At 40.6% G+C, this 23,125-nt stretch overlaps 1 long non-coding RNA gene across 4 annotated transcripts in view; it reads right to left on the bottom strand.

Annotated features, from left to right (window-relative positions):
* Positions 1-23,125, bottom strand: part of LOC140635541 (uncharacterized) — a 49,966-nt gene that overhangs the window by 19,725 nt on the left and 7,116 nt on the right. The window contains exons 3-4 of one of the 4 annotated variants that reach the window (XR_012032859.1): positions 22,028-22,100; positions 20,825-21,585 (exon numbers count right to left, since the gene is read on the bottom strand). The exons of the other annotated variants lie outside the window; for them this stretch is intronic. This is a non-coding gene — a long non-coding RNA (uncharacterized lncRNA). Of the gene's footprint in view, positions 1-20,824; positions 21,586-22,027; positions 22,101-23,125 lie in introns of those variants that run through there. 4 annotated transcript variants of the gene reach the window in all.

Below are 23,125 nucleotides of genomic sequence, written 5' to 3' on the forward strand. Positions count from 1 at the left end.
GCTCTGAAAACCAGAAGTTTGTTTGTTTGTCTTTAGTAAGTAAAGAGCAAACTCACCTGTCATCAAAACTTGTCCTGAATGGAGATGAGGCTATTTGAAGACTTTATTTTTCTTAGTGTGAATCTTCTCTTGCTTTGCTACAGAAACAATAATGCCTTTGTTTATGGGTGCTTCCCCAGAACTCGGTGGAATGTTATATGCTTCATATATGTTTTATGTGTTCCATGTTTTATGTACCATATTACCTTCTTAAAATCTGAAAAAGCCTGAATTCAAAATCCCATCTGACACAAAGGATTTCAGTTTGGGGATTGTGGACCTTGACTTTCTTAGGTGTCAGATGGGGAGGTCATTGACAACTCTGCTGTCTCCGGTGTTGAGATGTGAGCTCCATGGAATCTTTTCTCTCACTTCCTCAAGGCCAGAAGGTGGGAACAGGAAGGGAGCCTCTGATGACAGAGAGAGTCTTTAACAAAATACTAGAGTCTTTAACAAAATACTAGAGTCTTTTCTCCCAGAAACTGGTTCCAAGAGGGCTGCTGTGAAGATTTACAAGGGGTGGCTGGATGGGGACCAGGTCACAGGAGGTGTGGGTAGTCAAACCCAGGAGGCTCAGCAGCAGGAATGTTCTGTCCTCAGTAAACCTGGGCTGTGAATAAGAGAGCAGTCCCAGGAGGAGTGTGAGAACACTGGCTAGACTCGGCCACACAGAGGTCTAACAAAAAGGGTCTGCTGCCATTCAACGCATGTTTGTGTCTGCACCTGATCACTAGGTTCTCCTCCAAGCTCATCCACCTCGCTTACTTGAAACATTCTGGAAAGAAGCCAGATAGTTAAAGCAGTGGGCAGTCAATTCCTCCTGCTTATCATGGGGATTTGCACCCTGTCATCACTGATCACATTTAAGCGTTGGACATCTAGGCTTTCTACCTATAAACTCGCAATCCCTACAAATTGATGTAACCCCAGTGGCCCTAGGGACACTGCTACTTCATGAGACCTGACATGACTGAGACTCAGAGCCCTGAAGCCACACCTTGTAGAAATCAAAACCCCTCCCATAGTGTCTATATATTCCTGGTGGAGCAGGCTTATTGTTGTCGTGATAACCTCTTCCCCTAGAACTGTGTCTGCCCTCTTCCAGTGACCCACATGTGCAACACAATTTCTACTCACAGAAAAAAACCTCACATAGAGAAAGTTAAGTATGCAGCAGACCTTGTAAAGACCTGGAAGGAGGAAAGGGGGAACCCAACAATTTAAACAAGTTCAACCGAGGATTAGACACCACAGTGTCAAAAAAAAAAATTGATTGTAGGGATATACTTCACTGATCCTTTCTCATCCAGCTCAGGACTCTAACCCAGCACTGCCAAACAGAAAAATAATTCACATAAACAACTGAATACCTTCTAATGGCCACATTTAAAGATTAGTATGTTGGGGCACCTGGGTGGCTCTGTCATTTAAGTGTCCAACTCTTGATTTTAGCTCAGGTCATGATCTCAGAGTTGTGAGATAGAGCCCCGCATCAGGCTCTGTGCTGAATGTGAAACCTGCTTGAGAGTCCCTCTCTCCCCCTCCCTCTGCCCCTACCCCTTTCCCTCTGTTCGTGCACTCCCTCTCTTTAAATAAATGAATAAATAAATAAATATTATTTTGTTAATTTTAATACATTTTATTTAACTCAATATTATTATTCAGTATATTAGAATTTCTAGATTATAGATTCAATATCTATAGAGTTGATGTAATCAAAATTTTTAAAGTATTAATTAAATCTTTGACATCGTCTCTTCCATAAGGCCTTCCACACAGTGTGCATTTTACACTTAAAGCACACCTCCATTCAGACTTGCCACACGTAGCTGTGGCCACCCTGTGACCTGGTGCTCCCTCCAGGGCTACCTGTGTCCCCAGCCTCTTCCTCACCACCCCCAATAGTCTTAGAGGACACTCAATCCCTCTTGATTGTAGGAAACCCTTCCCTAGTTTCTGCTCCTGTATCACAGCCTACTTCTTCTTGGTCAATTTCCATTTTTAAAAAGCCTATTTATTTAGAAATTGGACATTCATTAGAAATTTTTTTTTTGGTTTCTCCACTTACATCAGAAATTATTATTTATCATGATTGTGATTTATCATTTTTATCATGATGCCTTCATGATCTGACAGGTTGGGAGACTTAACTCTAAAAGTTAAAGATTTATCACATTCACACAGCACAGAGTGAGCCCATGACTCCTGAAGGGTCTCCTTTTGGCTCCAAAAGTTAAGAGCACAGGACCCAGAGCCCCCGACTGCTGAGACTGCTGACTTATTCTCCTGAATTCTTCTCTGGGTCGATCATCAGCTTCTACCAGGCCCCCGAAGTCCTAGGCTCTGTCTCGCCTTTTCTCTTCTCTTTCCCTACACACTCTGGTGCTTGAACCTCTACTTGGGCCTTTTGCCTGCAACGCCAGCACCTGCTTGAATCCACCTTCCTCTCCACAGCCTGGATCCCCGCCCAGAACACATACTAGCTCCTCTGAAGTCATTATCTCTATTAACCCCAGGCACTTTTGGTCCTAGACCTCCCAGGCCCACATAATGCCAGTCACCACACTCCCCTGAGTACTGAGTTTAAAAATGCAATTTCAAGACTTTACAATCAGAAGTTGAATGTTACACGATAATTCTCCTAAGTTGGTAAACACTGTTTGAATGTCTGAGAGAACTAAAAGAGTTGCAATATTTATGACTTCCAATGTACTAGATTTTCAAAACTTTAAGATCATCCATTGGAAGATTTTGTGTGCCAGAATCATTAGCTTGCTGGATCAAGCGTTTGAGGTCGCTTAGGAAGAAAATTAAATGTGCTAAATTTATCACTGCAATTTAAGAGAAACGAATAATTCATGTAAATGACACTAATGGCTCAAGGGGTATTTAGTCCTTTCAAGTTGAGTCGATCGAAAACTAATCAAAGTTGTTTCCTCTTATTTTATATAAAATGTACTAAATTTATAAAGAATTGTAACATAAACGTGAAGGCTTTGGGAAACTGGGCTTTTACATGTGTAATTTTAATGACCAAATATTCATTAAAACCCCAGGTGTGTTGTGTTCCTCAAAAGGGAGTGGGCAGCATCTTAACACTTCAGCGTCCATGATGGCCCCCATAGGGCCTCTACATGGCTGAGTTTCTCCAAGATGGCCATGGTCAAGAAGTTTCCAGCACTAACGGTAGCTTGGTGATGGCTCAGGAAGGCAAGGGGTGGGGCCAATGAGCAGAGAGTTGAGGGTGGAGCACAGGAAGATTGGCCACCCAACCCGACCCCCTCAACCTTGAGGGGGTCTAGAGTGCAGAGAAGTGCCCTTTCCACATACACCGAGTCTTGGCGATGTCCTCAGAGTTCCTTTGTGAGTGGGTCCTTCTCTGCTCTCAAGGACACGCATTAGCTCCAGTTGTACAGTGGTGCCAGCCAAGGCTCTATGAGATTCAGTGACATGCTCTCTTAGCCCCTTTGAGCTGCTATAGCAAAAATACCATAGCCTGGGGGACTTAAACAACAAATAATTATTTCACACAGTTCTGGAGTGTGGGAAGTACAAGATCACAGTATTGGCAGATTTGATACCTGGTGAGGTATGCTCTCTGGTTCATAGATGGCCGTCTTCTTGCTGTGCCACATAGTAGATGGGGCAAAGGAACTCTCTGGGGTCTCTATTATAAAGGCATCAATCCCACGCAGAGGGGCTCCACCCTCATGACTCATGACCTCTGAAAGGCCCCACTTCCTCAAACTATCACACTGGGGATTAGGTTTCAACAGATGAATTTCTGAAGGATGTAAACATTCAGTCTATAAGGCACACTCAAGTCCCAGGACAAGGGTGACAGAAACACAGATCTGTGCCTCCTAGCTGCCCTTTCTAATGCCTGCACATCCACCATCTGTAAATATCAAACACAATGTCAATGCAAATACAAACTTTCATGGAGCAGAAAGGTCCCACCTAGCAAACTGAACAAAGCCACAAGCATATAGTCCGCGGATATGCTGAGATAAGGTCCAGAACATACTGGTCATGGCTTTAGTGCCTCTATTCAGTGAATGTGACTACCATCTCTCTCAGTGGATTCCATTTTAATGACACAGCCCTGTCCCCAGCAGGAGACTATCTGGTGAGTGTAAGTAGGGCCCACAGTATTAAAATCACTTTAGGCCTCATAACATCATAGACACTCCAGGATGGTAAGAGTGAAGGTTTTGTTAGTTGATCATGTTAACCAGTATTAATTTTTACCAAAGCACAGCTTCTCTATAGCAATTCAGGACCACCAGCTCCTTCACAGATGAAGCTCTGCTTTTGAGGAGAATGGTGGTATGATGTGGAGGAAAGGGTATTTCACAGATGTTTACTGGAAAAGGATGGAGAAGAGAAAACAAAACAGGAGAGCCATTAACCCTTGTGTTTGTTTGTTTCAGAGCAACTATAATTAGGAGACAAAATAGAAGATCAGTAGATAAGAACCAGTTGTCATTTTACTCCTCTGCCTGTCATGCCTTTTTGCAAATAGCCAGACTCAGTAATTAGGACAAGAATGAATTGGCTTGGTTTGGAGGAAAAGCAGTTTCTTCCCCCATCCAGCTAACCCTTGTCACTTATCTGAATTAAAAACAATAATGTCCTATGTAGGGTTGTCCAGTGTCACAAATAAAATATAGGACACTTAGAAAAACTTGAATTTCAGATAAAAAATAAATAGCCATCTAATAGAGAAGTATATTCTAAATACTGCATGGGATATAATGCGACATTTAGAGCACACTAAAAAATTATTTTTAAATTTTCATTGTTTACGTTAAATTCAAATTTAATAGGGTGTCCTGTACCTTATCTGGCATTCCTAGCTGTATGGCCACTGGGCTTAGATGTACACCTAATAATATATATTTTTTGAATTAGCATTAATAGAAAAAAAATCACAAACATGTATTATAGGCATAGTCTTCTCTAGCTACCATTTCATACTTGGATAAAGAGAACGTTCCCAACCTTATAGTTGTTATCCTAGAGAAATGGAGGAATTTGCCCAGGGTCACCCCTTCGATATGCAATGGAGCTAGGATCCAGACCTGGGCCTGCAGGAGTCTAAAGCCTGCTCTTCGTCATGACCCTGCATCACCTCTCAAACTCTGAGTTGATAACACAGGCAACCATTGCTTTTACTCTTATTATTATCTTGGTAAAATACACACAATGTAAAATTTATCATCTTACCTATGTTTAGGGTGCAGTTGAGTTGTGTTGAATACATTCATATTGTCATGCAACTGAATTTCAGAATTCTTTTTATCTTGCAAAATGAAAACTCTGTACCCATGAAATGACTCCCTATTCCCCCTCCCACAGCCCCTGGCAGCCACCAGTCTACTTTGTCTCCATGAAGATTACTGTTCTAGTTCACTCATATAAGCAGAGTCATGCAGTATTTATCTATTTATGACTGGTTTATTTCACCTAGCGTGATGTCCCCACAGTTCCTCCATGTTGTAGCAGGTATCAGAATTTGTGTCCTTTTTAAGACCGTATAAGATTCCATTGTATGCCTATACATTTTATTTATCTTTTCATTTGTCAGGGAACACTTTGCTTCCACCAAATGCTTTTATTAACATGGGTGTGTACAAGTATCTGTTTGAGACCTTGTTTTCAATTCTTTGGGGGTATATACTCAGAAGTGAAACTGCTGAATCATATGGTAGTTCTATTTTAATTTTGAGGAACTGCCATAGTGTTTTTCACAGCTGTTGCACCATTTGACATTCCCACCAAGAGTGTGCAAGAGTCTCAATTTCTCCACATCCTCAATGTCACTTATTTTCTGGAGTTTTTTGTTTGTTTGTTTTTGGTAGTAGCTATTATAGAGAATGTGAGGAATCACTGCTTTTTATATCCATGATAAAGCCAAATAAAAACTATTATAGTTCGATTTATTTTTTTTTTTTACTGATTTAACTATTTCATTGAAATCTGCAGACTGTTTTACCAAGTTACTCTCTTTGCTACCATAATTAATGCTAACATCAGTTACTTATTGATAATAATGACTGGTATGCACTGAGCACCTGCTGGAAGCAGGAATTGCCTGAGTGCTACACAACCACTCGCTTGTCCAGGCCTCACACCACCACCACAAAGTGGATACTTTCTTTATTGTTCCCATCTGACAAGTGAGAAAAAGATGCTTAGAGAAAGGTTAAGTGTCTTGTCCAATGTTATAAAGCTTTCAAAGCTCATAAACCCAGGTAATCTGACTCCTACTTATGCCCCTATCTTTTGGTGGATCTTGAGAAGAAAAACATCTTCCAAATCAAATGGACCTATTTGAGGGAAAATTAAAAATTTGTTGGGGCACCTGGGTGATTCAGTCGGCTGAATGTCTGACTCTTGGTTTAGGCTCAGGTCAGGACCTCAGGATTGTGAGGTTGAGCCCCACGTGGTACTCAGCTCAAAGTCTGCTTGTCCCCTTCCCTCTCTCTCTGCTCACTCCCACTTGTGCTCACACATGTGTGCATACATACACACTCTATCAAATAAATAAATACATCAATTTTTTAAATTTCTCGAATCTTGTGATTTTTAAATAGGACACTTCAAAATACTTTAAAGCTTCTTTAAAAAAAATCTTTATTGAGATATAATTCACCTACCATAAAATTCACCCATTTAAAGTGTACAACTCAATGGTTTTTAGTGTGTTCATAGATTAGGGAACCATCATCACAGTCAATTTTAGAACCCTTTTATCACCTCAAGAAGAAACATTGGGGGACATAATCCAAGATGGCAGCATAGGAAGACCCTGAACTCACCTCCTCCCATGGAAAGACTGAATGTACACCCACATATAGAGCAATTCTTCCTAAAGAAGAAGTGATTTAACCGCTTCTGCACAACAAATAGAGCAAAACTACATAGAGAAGGGTAGGAGAGAGGGAGACATTCTAAGGAAAGCCCACCCTCAACATGGTGATCTGCAATAAGGAGGGATATCAATGAGGGGCTCAGAGGCTCAGACTCCCCCTGCCCCAGGCACAATGAAAAACAGCAGCTAAAAAGTAACCAGAGTATAAGTGAAGGAAATCTATTTACTAACCCCAGAGTGTCAACCAGATAGGTTGGGAACTGCTGGGACTCTCTCCAAGGTTGGAAGTGCCCATGAGTACCATTTTTTACATTTCCCCTCCACATTGATAGCACAAGGTGGAAGCAGAGTCCAGACACTCTCACCAGCCTGCTAAGGCTGTCCTACCTGGTCACACCACTTCTAACCATCCCCCCAGGTGGCCCAGTGAGGCATTTCCTGCCCTAGGATTCCATCGCCCACACCTGCCCCAGCTCCAGCCATCCTACCAGCGTAGCCCCGGTGTGGCATGCCCTGGGACTGCTTGTTCTGTGCTTGCCCTTGCTCTAACCATCCCACCAGGCAACCCCAGACTCCCTAGACCATGTTTATACCAGCTCCAGCCAAATTGCCAAGGTGGCCCTGGGAGCCCCTGGCTTGTGCCTGCTCCAACCCCAGTTATCCTGCCAAGGCAACCCTGACACAACATGCCCAGGGACCCTCTAGCTCACATTTGCTCTAGCTCCAGATGGCCTGCTAAAGCTGCCAGGCACATGCAGTCTACACAAGAGGTGCTCTACACAAGGGCACTCCTTTAAGACCCAGAGAAGTAGATGTCCCATCTAATTAATAGAAACAAATACAGAAAGTCAAAGAAGAAGAAGGAGGAGGAGGAGAAGGAGACAGAAGAATATGCTCCAAATGAAAGAACAAAATAAAACCCAGGAACAAACTCTAATGAAATGGAAATAATTTACATGACAAAATTCAAAATAACAATTATGAAGACTTCACTAAATTTAGGAGAAGAATGGAAAAACACAGTAAGAACTTCAAGAAAGGGTTATAAAACATAAGAAAGAGTCAATCAGTGCTGAAGAATCCAATACTGAAATGAAAAATACACTGGAGGGAATCAACAGAAGCTTAGATGATACAAAAGAATGGATCAGCATTCTAGAAGACAGAACAGTAGAAATCAACCAACCAGAACCTCAAAAAGGAAAAAGAACTTAAAATGTGAGAATGGTTTAAGGGGCCCCTGGAACATCAAACATACTAACATTTAAGGGTTCCAGAAGGAGAAGAAAAAGACAAAGGGGCAGAAAACATTATTTGAAGAAATAATGGCTGAAATTTTCCCTAATGAGGAAAGAAAACAGACATTCAGGTCCAGGAATCAGAGTCTCAAACAAGATTAACCCAAAGAGATCTACACCAAGACATGTTATAATTAGCATGGCAAAAATTAGAAAGAAACTTACATAGTCACAAACAGAATTTCAAATAGTACAAACAAGAGAAATCCCATAAAACTATTAGCCAACTTCAGTAGAAATTTTGCAGGCCAGAAGAGAGTGGCAAAGATATATTTATTTAAAGTGCCAAAAAAGGGAAAAGCTTACAACCAAGAATTCTCTACTTGACAAAGTTATCATTAAGAATTAAAGGCGAGATAAAGAATTCCCCAGACAAGCAAAACCTAAAGGAGTTCATCATCACTAAATTGGCCTTGCAAGAAGTGTTAAAGCATCTTCTTTAAGTGGGAAAAAAGTCCTACCTAGAGATAAGAAAATATGTGAAAGAAAAAAATGTTATCGATAAAGACAAATATATACTAAAGACAGTGGATCTGTCACTTAAACAGCTAGTAATGAAGGTTAAAAGACAAACATAATAAAATTAACTTTATCTATGATAAGTGGTTAAGGAATACATAACATAAAAAGATGTAAAATATGACAGAAAACAAAAGGTGGGGTGGGGTGGAGTAATAATGTAGTGCTTTTAGAATGCATTCAAACTTACATTACTATTAGCTTAAAATAGATTGTTATGTACATATAGGTCAGTATATGAACCTAATGGTAACCACAAACCAAAACTTACAAAAAGTACACAAAAATAGAGAGGAACCCGAATATAACACTAGAGAGAACCATCAAACCACAAAGGACAATACTGAAAGAAGAAGAAAGGAACAGAGAAGCTGTACAAGGCAACCAGAACACATTTAACAAAGTAAAAATAAGTACATACCTATCAATAATCACTTTAAATGTAAATGTACAAAATGCTCCAATCAAAAGATACAAGTCAGCTGAATGGGTTAAAAAAAATAAGACCCGGCAGCCTGGGTGGCTCAGCGGTTTAGCGCCACCTTCGGCCCAGGGTGTGGTCCTGGAGACCGGGATTGAGTCCCATGTCAGGCTCCCTGCATGGAGCCTGCTTCTCCCTCTGCCTATGTCTCTGCCTCTCTCTCTCTCCCTCTGTGTCTCATGAATAAGTAAATTTAAAATTTTTTTAAAGACCCATTTATATGTTGCCTATGGGCGATTCATTTCACATCTAAAGACACACACAACCTGAGAGTGGAGGTATGGAAAAAGATTTCCATGCAAATAGAAATGAAAAGAAAGCTGGAGTAGGAATACTCATATCAGACAAAATAGCCTTTAAAACAAACACTTAACAAAAGACAAAAAGACATTATATAATGATAAAGGGTCAATCCAAGAAGAGATAACATTTGTGAATTTTTAAATACCCAACAAAAGTGTACCTAAATAAATAAAGAAAATAATAACAGACATAAAAGGAGAAGAGGACAATAATATAATAATAGTAGGGGATTTAAATACCCCACTTATAGATAGATCATCCAGACAGAAAATCAATGAGGAAACAATGGTTTTGAATGACACATTAGACCAGATGGTCATAACAGATACATACAGAGCATTCCATCCAAAAACTGCTGACTACATATTCTTTTCAAGTGTGCTCGGAACATTATCCAGGGCAGATCACGCATTAGGCCACAAAACAAGTTTTGATACATTCAAGAAGATTGCAATCATATTTAGCTTCATTTTTTACCACAAAATTATGAAAATAGAAATCAATTCCAAGGAGATAAATGGAAAAAACATGAGCACATGGAGACAAAACGAGATGCCAGTAAACATCAATGGGTCAATAAAGAAATCAAAGAAGAAAGTAAAAGAAATCTCAAGACAAATGAAAATAGAAAAACAATTTTCCAAAATCTATGGGAAACAGCCAAAGCATTAAGATTTGTTTTATTTATCCTGGGTAAGGGGGCAAAGGGAGAAAGAAAGAGTCTCAGCATGGAGCCCAACAGGAGGCCCAAACCCATGTCCCCATCATCATGACCTGAGCCAAAACCAAGAGTCGGACATTTAACTGAGTGTTCCAGCCAGATGCCCCTGGCCAAAGCATTTCTAAGAGGAAAGTCCATAGCCATACATGTCTACCTAAAGAAACAAGAAAAATCTCAAATAAACAATCTAACTTTATACCTAAAGGAACTAGAAAAATGCTGCTGGGAAAACTAAGCACTTAGATGCAAAAGAATAAAACTGGGCCACCATCTTACACCATTTACAAAAATAAATTCAAAGTGATTAAAGACTTGAATGTAAAAATTAAATCCAGGGCAGCCCAGGTGGCTCAGCGGTTTAGCACCACCTTCAGCCCAGGGCATGATCTTGGAGACCCAGGATCGAGTCCCAAGTCAGACTCCCTGCATGGAGCCTGCTTCTCCCTCTGCCTGTGTCTCTGCCTCTCTCTCTCTCTCTCTCTGTGTATTCTCATGAATAAATAAATAAAATCTCTTTAAAAAAATTAAATCCATAAAACCCCTAGAAGCAAACACAAGTAAATAAGCTCTTTGACATCTTAGTAACACTGTTTTGTGTCTTTTCAGGCAAGGGCAACAAAAGCTAAAATAAACAAATGAGACCACATCAAGCTAAAAAACTTTTGCACAGCAAAGGAAAGCTTTGATAAAACAAAAAGGCAACCTACTGAATGGGAGAAGGCACACACCTGATAAGTGGTTAATACTCAAAATATATAATGAATGTATATAATGTAATATCGAAAAAACAAACAACCTAATTAAAAAATGGGCCGAGCACTGAAACAGACATTTTTTTCCCAAAGAAGACATACAGATGGCCAACAGCCAGAAGAAAAGATGCTCAGCATCACTGATTATCTGAGAAATACAAATCAAAATCAAAACCACAATAAGATATCTATCACCTCACACCTGTCAGATCAGCTGTTATCAAAAAAAACAAAAAAATAACAAGTGTTGGTGAGGATGTGGAGAAAAGGGAGCCCTTGTGCACTGTTAGTGGGAATGTAAATTGTTACAGCCACTGTGGAAAACAGTATGGAGATTCCTCAAAAAAATTAAAAATAGAGCTATCAGATCATCCAGCAGTCCCACTTCTGGGTATTTATCTGAGGAAAACAAAAACACCAATTTGACAAGACAAATGGACCCCATGTTCATTGCAGAATTATTCATGGAAGCAAGCTAAACGTCCATTGATAGACATGTGGATAAAGATGATGTGGTCTGTGTGTGTGTTTATATTTATTCGTTTGTTTATTTGTTTATTTATTTTTACTTACATATAATATTAATCAGCCATAAAAAAGAATGAAATCTTGCCATTTGTGACAACATATTTGGACCTAGAGGGTTTTATGCTAAGTGAAATAAGTCAGATAGAGAAAGATAAATACTATATGATTTCACTTATATGTGGAATCTAAAAAACAAGTCAGGGGCTTCTGAGTGGTTCAGTCAGTTAAGGGTCTGCCTCTTGGTTTCAGCTCAGGTCATAATCTTGATCATGAGATCAATGTCACATTGGGCTCAGTGCTGAGTGTAGAACCTGCTTAAGATTCTCTCCCTCTCCCTCTGCCCTGCCCCCACCCCTGTTTGTGTGTGCTGTTAAAAACAACTAAATAAAAAACAAAACAAAACAAACCAGTAATACCAAAAAAACAGACTCCTAGATACAGAAACCAAACTGTTGGTGACCAGAGGCGGATGGGTTGGGCGGGGGGGGGGGGGGGGGGGGGTAAAATAGGTGAAGGAGATATTAAGAAGTACAAACTTCCAACTATAAAATAAACAAGTTATGGGGATCTGATGTACAACATGGGGAAGATATAGTCAATAATACTGTAATCTTTGTACGATGACATATGATAACTAGACTTTATTATGGGGATCATTTCAGAATATATAAAAGCATTGAATACCGTGATGTCCACTTGAAACTAAGAAGATATTTTATGTCAGTTATATCTGAATTTAAGGAAAAAAAATGTTTATACTCTTTAGCCATCACCTCTTATCCCTTATCTCCATCCCACTTTCCACCCCAGCCCTAAGCAACCACTCACTACTCTACTGTCTCTATTTTTCTATTCTGGATTTCCAAATGGATAAGATCATACGCTACATGGTCTTCTGTGACTGGTTGCTTGCACATAGGCCTAATGTTTTCAAGGTTTATCCATGCTGTAGCATGTAGCAATGCTTCATTTTTTTATGGCCAAATAAAATTCCATTTATGAATACACCACATTTTGTTTATCCATTTGTTCATTGACTTTCATCTACCTTTTGGCTATTACAAATAATGCTGCTATAAATATTTGTGTATAGATTTTTGTGCAGACATACTTTTTCATTTCTCTTGGATATATACCTAGGAGTGGAATTGCTGGATTATATGGTAACTCTATATTTAATCACTTGGAGAATTGTCAGACTGTTTTCTAAAGCAGCTGAAACATTTTATATTCCCACTAGCAGTATATAAGGCTTCTGTTTTTCCCAATCCTTGCCAGCACTTGTTGTTATCTGACTTTTTAATTCTAGTCAGCCTATGCGGTCTGAAGCAGGATTTCATGGTGATGATTTGCATTTCTCTGATGACTAATGATGTTGAGCATATTTTCTTATGCTTATTAACAATTTGTAGATCTTCTTAAAGAAATGTCTATTCAGGGATCCCTGGGTGGCGCAGCGGTTTGGCGCCTGCCTTTGGCCCAGGGCGCGATCCTGGAGACCCGGGATCGAATCCCACATCAGGCTCCCGGTGCAAGGAGCCTGCTTCTCCCTCTGCCTGTGTCTCTGCCTCTCTCTCTCTCTCTCTCTCTCTCTGTGACTATCATAAATAAATTTAAAAAAATTAAAAAAAAAAGAAATGTCTATTCAGATCTTTGCCCATTTTTAAATTGAGCTATTTGCCTTTTTAATATTGAGTTATGAGCTATTTACATATTCTAGATACAACTCCCTTATCAGATGTATAATTTTCAGATATCTTCTTCCATTCTAGGGATTATCTTTTCATTTCTTGATGGTGTCGTCTGAAGCATAAAAGTTTTTAATTTTGATGAAGTTCAACTTACCTATTTTTTTCTTTTGTTGCTCACACTTTTGGTGTCATAAATAAGAATTTTTTGCCAAATCCAAGGTCATAAAGACTTACTTTAAGAACTTTATAGTTTAGCTCTTACATGTAGGTCTTTGATCCAGTTCAGTTTAATTTTTGTATATGGTGTGAAGTAAAAGTCCAACTTCTTTTGCATTTTGGCTCTCCCCACACCGTTTGTTGAAAAGATTGTTCTTTCCCCATTGAATGGACTTGATATCCTTGTTTAATATCAGCTGACCATAGATACATGGACTATCTCTGGATTCTTGATTCTATTCTGTTGATCCATATGTCTATATTTGTACCAATACCACACTGTCTTGATTTCTGTTGCTTTGTAGTAAACTTTGAAATCAGGAGGTATGAGTCTTTTTACTTTGTTCTTCCTTTCCAGGATTGTTGACTGTGGTGGGTCTCTTGGAATTTCCTATAAATTTTAGGATCAGCTTATTGTTTTTTACAAAGACAGCTGGGATTTGGAGAGAGATGGCTTTGAATCTACAGATTAGCTTGAGGAGTATTGTCATCATCAATAACAGTAAGTCCTCCCATCCATGGACATGAGGTGTTTTCTATTTATTTAGATCTTTAACTTCTTTTGATAATGTTTTGTAACTTTCAGAGCATAAGTTTCTCACTTCTTCTGTTAAACTTCTCCCTAAGTATTTTATTCTTTTTAACGTTATTCTGAATTAAATTGTTCTCTTAATTGCATTTTTGGACTTTTTTGTTTAGTACAAGTACATATGTATGTAATTGCATTTTGTGCATTGAACTTATATCCCGAAACCTTGTTGAACTCATGCACTGGTCCTAACAGGATTTTTTAAAGTGGAATCTTCAGGATGAGAACTTTAAAACTTCTTGATTTTGTGGGAGAATCACTGATCTCATGAGATTTGCTTTCAGAGAATAATTATTACCTCAGTAGACCATAGATGAGATCCAAAATCAAATTAAGAAAGTTAAAAAAATCTGAAAACCACCAACAAGAATTCTAAGGTAGAAGTTAATAGGCCATTATGGTGGAGTCTCTCATTTTCAGTAATATTAGGATTACAGATGCCAGTTGGTTAGCAAAGGAAAATGCTTCAGAGCAAGACAATCCAATACAGCTTTCAGTGATGGAAATGTATTATGTCTGTATTGTCCAAAACAGTAGTTCCTGGCCACATGTAGATATTTAAGTTTAAAGTAATTAAAATTAAATAAAAATTGAATTTAAAATAATAATTTTAAAGTAATAATAATTTAAATAAAATTTATTATTATTTTTAAAGATTTTATTTATTCATGAGAGACACAGAGATAGAGAGGCAGAGACTTAGGCAGAGGGAGAAGCAGGCTCCATGCAGGGAGCCTGACGTGGGACTCGATCCTAGGACTGCAGGATCACGCCCGAGGCCGAAGGCAGGTGCTCAACCGCTGAGCCACCCAGGCATCCCTAAATAAAATTTAAATTTCCATACCACAGTCACACTGGCCACATCTCAAGTGCTCAATGGCCAGTCATATGGTATTAGGTAGCACAGATATAGAATATTTCCATCATCACACATAGTTTCATCAGATAATTCTGCTCTCAAGTCTCCAGGAAAGAAACCACTGGGTTGGAGGGACATGAGAGGAGGAAATGGTATTTTCATTCTTCAGTGATTCACAAAAAGAGCCAATTCAGTATACTAGGTGATCTATAACTCTTACAGATATATTAGAAGAAAAGGAGATTCACAAATAATGCTCTGCCCTGTGCTCTTTAAGAAAAGCAAAAATGTTGAAGAGACTGTCTTTCTTCCAATGGATAGTCCACATGCAGAAGAATGAAACTAGACCACTCTCTTTCACCATACACAAAGATACTCAAAATGAATGAAAGATCTAAATGTGAGACAAGATTCCATCAAAATCCTAGAGGAGAACACAGGCAACACCCTTTTTGAACTCAGCCACAGTAACTTCTTGCAAGATACATCCACGAAGGCAAAAGAAACAAAAGCAAAAATGAACTATTGGGACTTCATCAAGATAAGAAGCTTTTGCACAGCAAAGGATACAGTCAACAAAACTAAAAGACAACCTACAGAATGGGAGAAGATATTTGCAAATGACATATCAGATAAAGGGCTAGTTTCCAAGATCTATAAAGAACTTCTTTTTTTTTTTTAATTTTTTTTTTAATTTATTTATGATAGTCACACAGAGAGAGGGAGAGGCAGAGACACAGGCAGAGGGAGAAGCAGGCTCCATGCACCGGGAGCCCGACATGGGATTCGATCCCGGGTCTCCAGGATCACACCCTGGGTCAAAGGCAGGCGCCAAACCACTGCGCCACCCAGGGATCCCTATAAAGAACTTCTTAAACTCAACACCAAGGAACAAACAATCCAATCATGAAATGAGCAAAAGACATGAAGAGAAATCTCACAGAGGAAGACACAGACATGGCCAACATGCACATGAGAAAATGCTCCGCATCACTTGCCATCAGGGAAATACAAATCAAAACCACAAGGAGATACCACCTCACACCAGTGAGAAGGGGGAAAATTAACAAGGCAGGAAACCACAAATGTTGGAGAGGATGCGGAGAAAAGGGAACCCTCTTACACTGTTGGTGGGAATGTGAACTGGTGCAGCCACTCTGGAAAACTGTGTGGAGGTTCCTCAAAGAGTTAAAAATAGACCTGCCCTACGACCCAGCAATTGCACTGTTGGGGATTTACCCCAAAGGTTCAGATGCAATGAAACGCCGGGACACCTGCACCCCGATGTTTATAGCAGCAATGGCCACAATAGCCAAAGTGTGGAAGGAGCCTCGGTGTCCATCGAAAGATGAATGGATAAAGAAGATGTGGTTTATGTATACAATGGAATATTACTCAGCTATTAGAAATGACAAATACCCACCATTTGCTTCAACGTGGATGGAACTGGAGGGTATTATGCTGAGTGAAATAAGTCAATTGGAGAAGGACAAACATTATATGGTCTCATTCATTTGGGGAATATAAATAATAGTGAAAGGGAATAGAGAGGAAGGGAGAAGAAATGGGTAGGAAATATCAGAAAGGGAGACAGAACATGGATGACTCCTAACTCTGGGAAACGAACTAGGGGTGGTGGAAGGGGAGGAGGGCGGGGGGTGGGGATGAATGGGTGACGGGCACTGAGGGGGGCACTTGACGGGATGAGCACTGGGTGTTATTCTGTATGTTGGTAAATTGAACACCAATAAAAAATAAATTTATTATATAAAAAAATAGAGTTTTTCTAATGTAAAATAAAAAAGAAAAGCAAAAATTGAACAGAGAAAACAAAAAGGAATTTATATTCCAGAGAATCATGATTTTGCAAACCTAGTGTTAATTTTAAAGAAAAACAGTTTCGGGTCAAAAACCATGGTGTTTCAACACTTCTCTATGAAACCTTGCAGATTCTCTCTGCCTCTGGCTACAGTGCTTGAGACCTGTGTTCAAGTTCAAACTCTACGCTTACAGGTGTTACCTTGGGCAAGCTACTTAACCTGTGTCGAGTTTCTCTCTTCTGTAAAATGAGAAAAAGCATTTAAAGCACTTAGATGTGCATCTAGCAAATAGCCGGCACTACATACCTATTAGTTATTATTATTCCTAGATAGTGAGACAATATTGTAGAGGAGAGTAGTTTGTACTTAAAACCCTTGAAATGACTTCTCATTGCTTATAGAGTGAAACCCAAGGTTCTCTCCTTTGTTCCCAAAGGGCACAAGTCTGGTCTGTATTTTCCACTCAAGTTTTCTCTCTCAGAGGTTCACCTGGGATTCTCAGCTTTATTAACACCATGCAGCCTGTAGTTTTTCCAGAGACTATGCCATTTTAGATTTCCATGACTTGTTCACCATTCCTTCTACCTGGAAGCGCTCTATAGTCTTCTTAGCCCAGTTAACGTGCTGATTCTTTAAGCCTCAAAGACAGTGGGTTAGGAGACTCTGGTGGACTCATTCCTTCCCCACCTGCTGTTTTATTTTGAAATTATCTGGTTAGGTGTCTGTCTCCATCAACAAGTAGAAAACACTAATACTGTTTCCTCTCTCCTGTTGTAAAGCATTGGATAGAAGAGGTTTGATTAAATTAATTCCTTTCAGATTAAACAAAAACTTATTTAACAGTCAATAGCCTAAAGTTTAGCCTATGCTCCTTTTCCTATAGCACCAGTCTTTCTGATACAGAAATCCACATGCAAAAGTCTCCTCTCATATAAGGAACAAGGAGCTCTTGCTGTCCTGTCTGAACACGTAGGGGACACTACGACAAGTAGAGAATTAGCCCCTTGTCCAGTGCAGTAATACCATCTAGACTAGAAAATTTCTACCAGAAGTACTTAAGAGTCCTGCTATTTAAAGTCAATCTGGGTAATATAAAGTGAAACTGGTTAAAGAGATAAGCTTCTTAGAAAAGGTTCATTTAAGGGGACACTTTAATGCTGGAAATAGAAATTGCCAGCTATACGGAAAGACAAAGCTGTATGGAGAGACATTCTGGGGCCCCTGGAACCTTTAGCATCCTCTGAATACAGAAATTCATATTTTTCCAGGATGGACATCAGTGGGTCAGTTTATATCTAATACTGTATCGGATGAGTAATATCTAATATTATATTGGATCATGTATTCTGATGAAGACAATTCAGGAGTTTGGTCCCACAGATTGTTGAGGTTACTTCATAATAACTACAGCTACATGGCACCCAACCTCTGGGGTTTTTCCAATATACAGCATAAGATAATCAGGAACGACAAGCATGGGCCATGTTGGATAAAGATGCGTGATTATTCCCCATCACACTCCTCAGGCTCATTCAGCTCTGTATCTGTAATGACTAATATGGTGCTTGGCCCAGAGAAAGAACCCAGAACTTCTTGTTGAGCGGGAGAAGGAGGAAGGCCAGGGAAAAAAGGAGAGGAATAAAATGGAACAAAGAATGGTCCCAGGCCCCATAGGGCCCAGAGATGGCCATTACCCAGGGACTTCCAGGGACACTTAGGAACGGTAAATGGTCTCTTTCATGCCAACCAACTATAAATGAAGTCCTCTAAGGCCAAAAGCACAATAGTTGAATTAACTCAGTTTTACCAAGAGCCCTGTTCTTCAATTTGACCATCTCTTTAGCAGTTACATAGACTAGTATGTATTTTATCAGCTATAGGAGCAAGTAACACTGTAATAATCTTGAAAGTTGTCATACTAACCCTTTCCCAATTGTTCATAGCTTTCTAAAATTTCAGTGTTTGGGCTATTTCAGTGCTTTCTCTATTTGCTATCAGTCCAAATGTAACTTTTGGAAGTTGGAGGAAAAACTCTCACATTATTTCTAATTTGATAAAAATTAAATTCTCCTCATTTCCCCCTTATGGTAACACACAAAATAAGAGTAATATACAGAACCAAGTATCTTCTCAAGGTAAAACAATAAGAATTTGGAGTTCAAGTTAGGAAATACTGATTAGTCTCTTTTTCTAATAAAAAATAACATTGTTTTAAAGATTTATTTATTTGAGAGAGAGAGAAAGCATGTGCAAAAGCAGTGGTGGGGGAAGGGTCAGAGGGGAGAGGAAGAGAGAGAGAATCTCAAGCAGACTCCCTGCTGAGTGTGGAACCCCATGGGGGGATCAGTCTCACCTCTCTGAGATCATGACCTGAACTGAAGAGTCAGATGCTTAACCAACTGAGCCACCCAGGCGCCCCCCGAAATAACATTTCTGATACAAGTTTTACTTTGCCTTTTTACATAGGCATAGTGACATTTTACCTTGAAACAACCCAAAGCTCCAGTGCTAAATTATGTTTTCCTTCAAGGAGGATATAATTTCACATTCAACCAGCACAGCAATTTCAGGCTTACCAATTAGGTCTGTAGAAGGAATTATCATTCTTCTAGTTATGATCCTTCTTGCCTCACAGGAACTGCAGAATGAAATGGAAGGGTCCATAGAAAGGTTGGGGAGGCAATCTACCAGAGTAAAGGAAACTGGATGCTAAATTTTGAAAGCACCATTAATAGTTGCTGTGCTTTGCATTCATAATTAGTATTCCTGCTTGGAGAGGAGGTATTTCCAAACTTGGACTTTGCATTGATTAAATCTGGAGTGTCATTTTGCCTCTTAATCTCTGTTGGGGCTGGCACAGAGTTTGTTCTTTTTATGGCTGGCTCCAGTGAACAATAAAAGTAACCGTTTGAAAAGTCAAATAACAGGAGTAGTTTTTAAGAGACTAGCAGCCAAACTGATTCACCAAGCTGGCCCCCTTCCCAGGAATAAAAATAATGCTAGGTAGTTGTAGTAGCTGTTATCCCGAGTGAGAGCAGGATGATGATACCCAGGATTCGCAACTGCATGGCTGGGCGGGCGGGTTAGAGAATATGTCTAGGACCAGGGCACTAATGGAGGTAACCGGGCTGCAGCAAGCCCTGCATTAAGTTGGTACATTCAAAGTTGCCATAGAAACCTTCACTGAATGTCCTCACTTCTGCAGGATTGATTTGATGTTTAAATGTTAATATGCCTTCTTACACTTAATGATATGTGAAATAAAAAGCAGAGAAACATGGAAGGAAGAAAGCAGGGTCTGATGTCTGAAATACTTGAGCATCGAGTGGTTTTCCAATACTAAGTTATCCTTTTAAACCAGTGCCCGAAGAAGGGGTGGCGTGGGGAGTGGTGGCTGGGAGCCGTTTATGGGAGTCTTTATGCCTCTGCGTCCAATGCCGCACTCTGAAAGGCACTGCTGCAATTCAGCTAACCCAGCTTGTACTTGCAGCCAAATGAAATGCAAAGTTGCCTTTCAATAGCAAACCTCGAGGAGAAATGCCAGTTTACAAGCGTGAGAAGTTTCAGCTACTGTAATTCCATATATTCCGCTTTTACACCGTTCAATGTCCATGAGAAAACATTTGGAGGCTCTGTAAAGCCGGTTACATTATCAATTAATCTATAGTATGTTTTAAATAAATATTTCTATTAAATGTAACAAAAACCAGCATTTGTATTGCTTGCACCTAAATTATCATCATCACTGCAAAGCAGATGCGGAACGCAAAGACGAGGCAAACAATCGGCACTGTAATTTGCTCAGTAACATTGTTTTAGATCTAATTAGTGCTTAAGCAGATCCTTTACAAAAATGTGAAAACTGCACCAGGATGTAATTGTTTAATGAATTTAGTGCAAAGCACATCTGCATAAATTCCATTTTAGCTGGAAAAACTAAGTTCAACTGCTATTTGCTCCAGAGCCAAAACATTGTGAATTGTACCCACTGTGCTTTAGCCCTGCTCTGCTGGCTTGGATATTTCAAATAAATACTACAAAGTTAAAGCCTCCAGCTGCAGACCAACCCATCTGTAGATGTTTGTTATATTTGGCAGTATTGTAGAATGATTGTGCCTTCCTGCTGGAAAAAAGGGGGGGGGGGTAAAAAAACAAGGTTCTGTCAGCAAAAAAAGTAAAAGTTTGAAATATGCATCACCCGACAAAAGTGAAGTTTTGAATCTGAGTCTAGTTTATCTAGCAGTGAATTTTAAGCACCTGTTCGCATAGAGCCCACCATGTAAACCTAAAGATATCCTTTTTCTCCGTTCTCCCCAAACATTTCATTTCGGTCAAAATCACAGAAAAATTGAATTGGACGGAAGTTCGAAGGAGATGGAACTTGAGCTTTTCCTCAAGGTTTCAGGGCTTTCACTAGACACTTCTTGCGATCAGTGTTTAAATATAAACATTCATCGCTTCTCCAAAAAGAGACGAGTTAGTCACGGGTGTTTACATGATTGGCTGGAAAGGTAACAACACTTTCGCAGTGTTTGCCTTTGGGTTTTGTTTTTCTGTGTTGCCTTCTGCCTTTTTTGGGTGCAGCACAAATAAATGCATTGCCGAACCAGAGCTGTTTGTTCTAGTAAACGCCTCGGGTACACACAGGAGGGGAGAGGGGGAAAGGGAGGGGGTGGACGGCAGGATGGAGATGTTTGTGCCTGAGTCGAAAGAATTTTGTAAAACTCTAAACTGCAAATCTCATGTTTCCATCGTTCATCGTTCTAAATGCTCCTATTTAGGCTGAAACATCCTTAAAAGCATGTGGTCCGTGTTCCGATTGAATGAGACGTGTGCGGTTTCTGTTGGTTCCTATTGCAGATCCGGTCTCAGACCATTTTGGGTTAAGGTTCCTGGGAAACAGATTGGGAGGCAGAGCTACACTGGCAAGAAGTTTACAAAGCTGGAGGGGTGAGGGATGGGGGTGCCGCGGACCCGCCCATGACGGGGAGAGGGGACCAGGACTGGGCACCGTCAGTGCTGTTACCACAGGGCTTTGGCCACCCACACAGGTGTCCAGGGCTGGTGTCTCTTTTCAGAGCTGGATGGGATGAGGCAAAAGCTCCAGGTCTTTTCAGCCCCACATCAAGGAGACATTAGATGCAGGGGCTCCCAGGGCAGGACCCTGGCCTGAGAGGGCAGCTCCCTTTGGCCCCAGATGTGGGGGTGCAGCTAGAGAAGTTCTGCAGCCAGAGCTGCTGGAGGTGAGGTGATGACCACCTGGGTCAGGATGGGGGATCTCAGCCGTACACCACATCCACTCCAGTCCTGTTCTGCACACTCAGGTCCACTTACTTCATGTGGTAACTTCACACCAACCAGGAAACCAGGCCTCTACAAGTCTCCTTGGTCTCTTACCCTGGAGAAACTTCAAGAGGAAGGGTAGTGGGACAAATGATGGCCCCTGCGGCTGTGAGTGGCCTGGACTGCAACTGCTTGTCATCTCCACCTGCCCCCTCCACCCATTCTCCATCCTCCTCACTCTCAGTACCTCTTCTGACACAGATGGCTTACCTGGTAGGGTGAACCCAAGCCTCATCCCTCGGCTCCTGGCCACCCTGTGCTTCTCAGGCTGTGCATGCTGCGCTTGTATATCAATACAGTTTGCCAGGGCAGCACCAATAGATGTCACCATAGATCACCTGGAGGCCAGCAAATTCTCCCCTGCCTTATTGTATGACAGCAGCCCTACCCAGCCCTCTGATGATCAATTATTTCCGCCAGGGTGGTAATTCCTTCCGCCAACTTGTGGTGAGCAGAACCCGGGCCTGGTGAGCCTGTAGGCAGCCTCTATCCCTAAGGTCTATGCACCAATGCACCAGCCCTTGGGTGACTAATGGTAGAAGCTGGTTGGCATCCACTGGCAAGTCATTTTGTATCTGGGTGGGTAGGTGCCTCTTCCATAGCAGGTGCCCTTCGGCGGGCATTTAACAGGTACTACCATAGTTAGAGCCCTGTGTATCTCCCCCCAAGTCCTCATCCCTGATATTTCTGGTTTATTCCTTCCTAGCCTATGGCCTAGACTCTGCCTTTCTCTTGAGTCTCTGCAGGGGCCACTTCTTTTTTCCTGAAAGTAAATGATCAAGTACATAGTCCAAAGATCCACAATGGAGGAGGATTTCCCCTTACTTCTTTCAAGGCCACTCCTAGGAGGGGCTATAATACAGTCATGACCTATTTTGGCTTGCACGTGAAGCTAATCTAATTCTTCCTTATGCTAAGCTTGGCCTTCTTCTTTTCAGTTGATCAATAAGGGACCTCATGAGCATCCATGTGACCATAATAGATGTGAGCTGAGGGAGGAGAGTTGGTGTGACGGTGATGGGTGGCATGAATGTCTGGACCACCCGGTCATGGAGTTTCCTTTTGTCCACTTTCCCTGTTCATGTCTCA

This window comes from Canis lupus, chromosome 6 (assembly GCF_048164855.1).
Source record: "Canis lupus baileyi chromosome 6, mCanLup2.hap1, whole genome shotgun sequence".
Taxonomy (NCBI): Eukaryota; Metazoa; Chordata; class Mammalia; order Carnivora; family Canidae; genus Canis; species Canis lupus.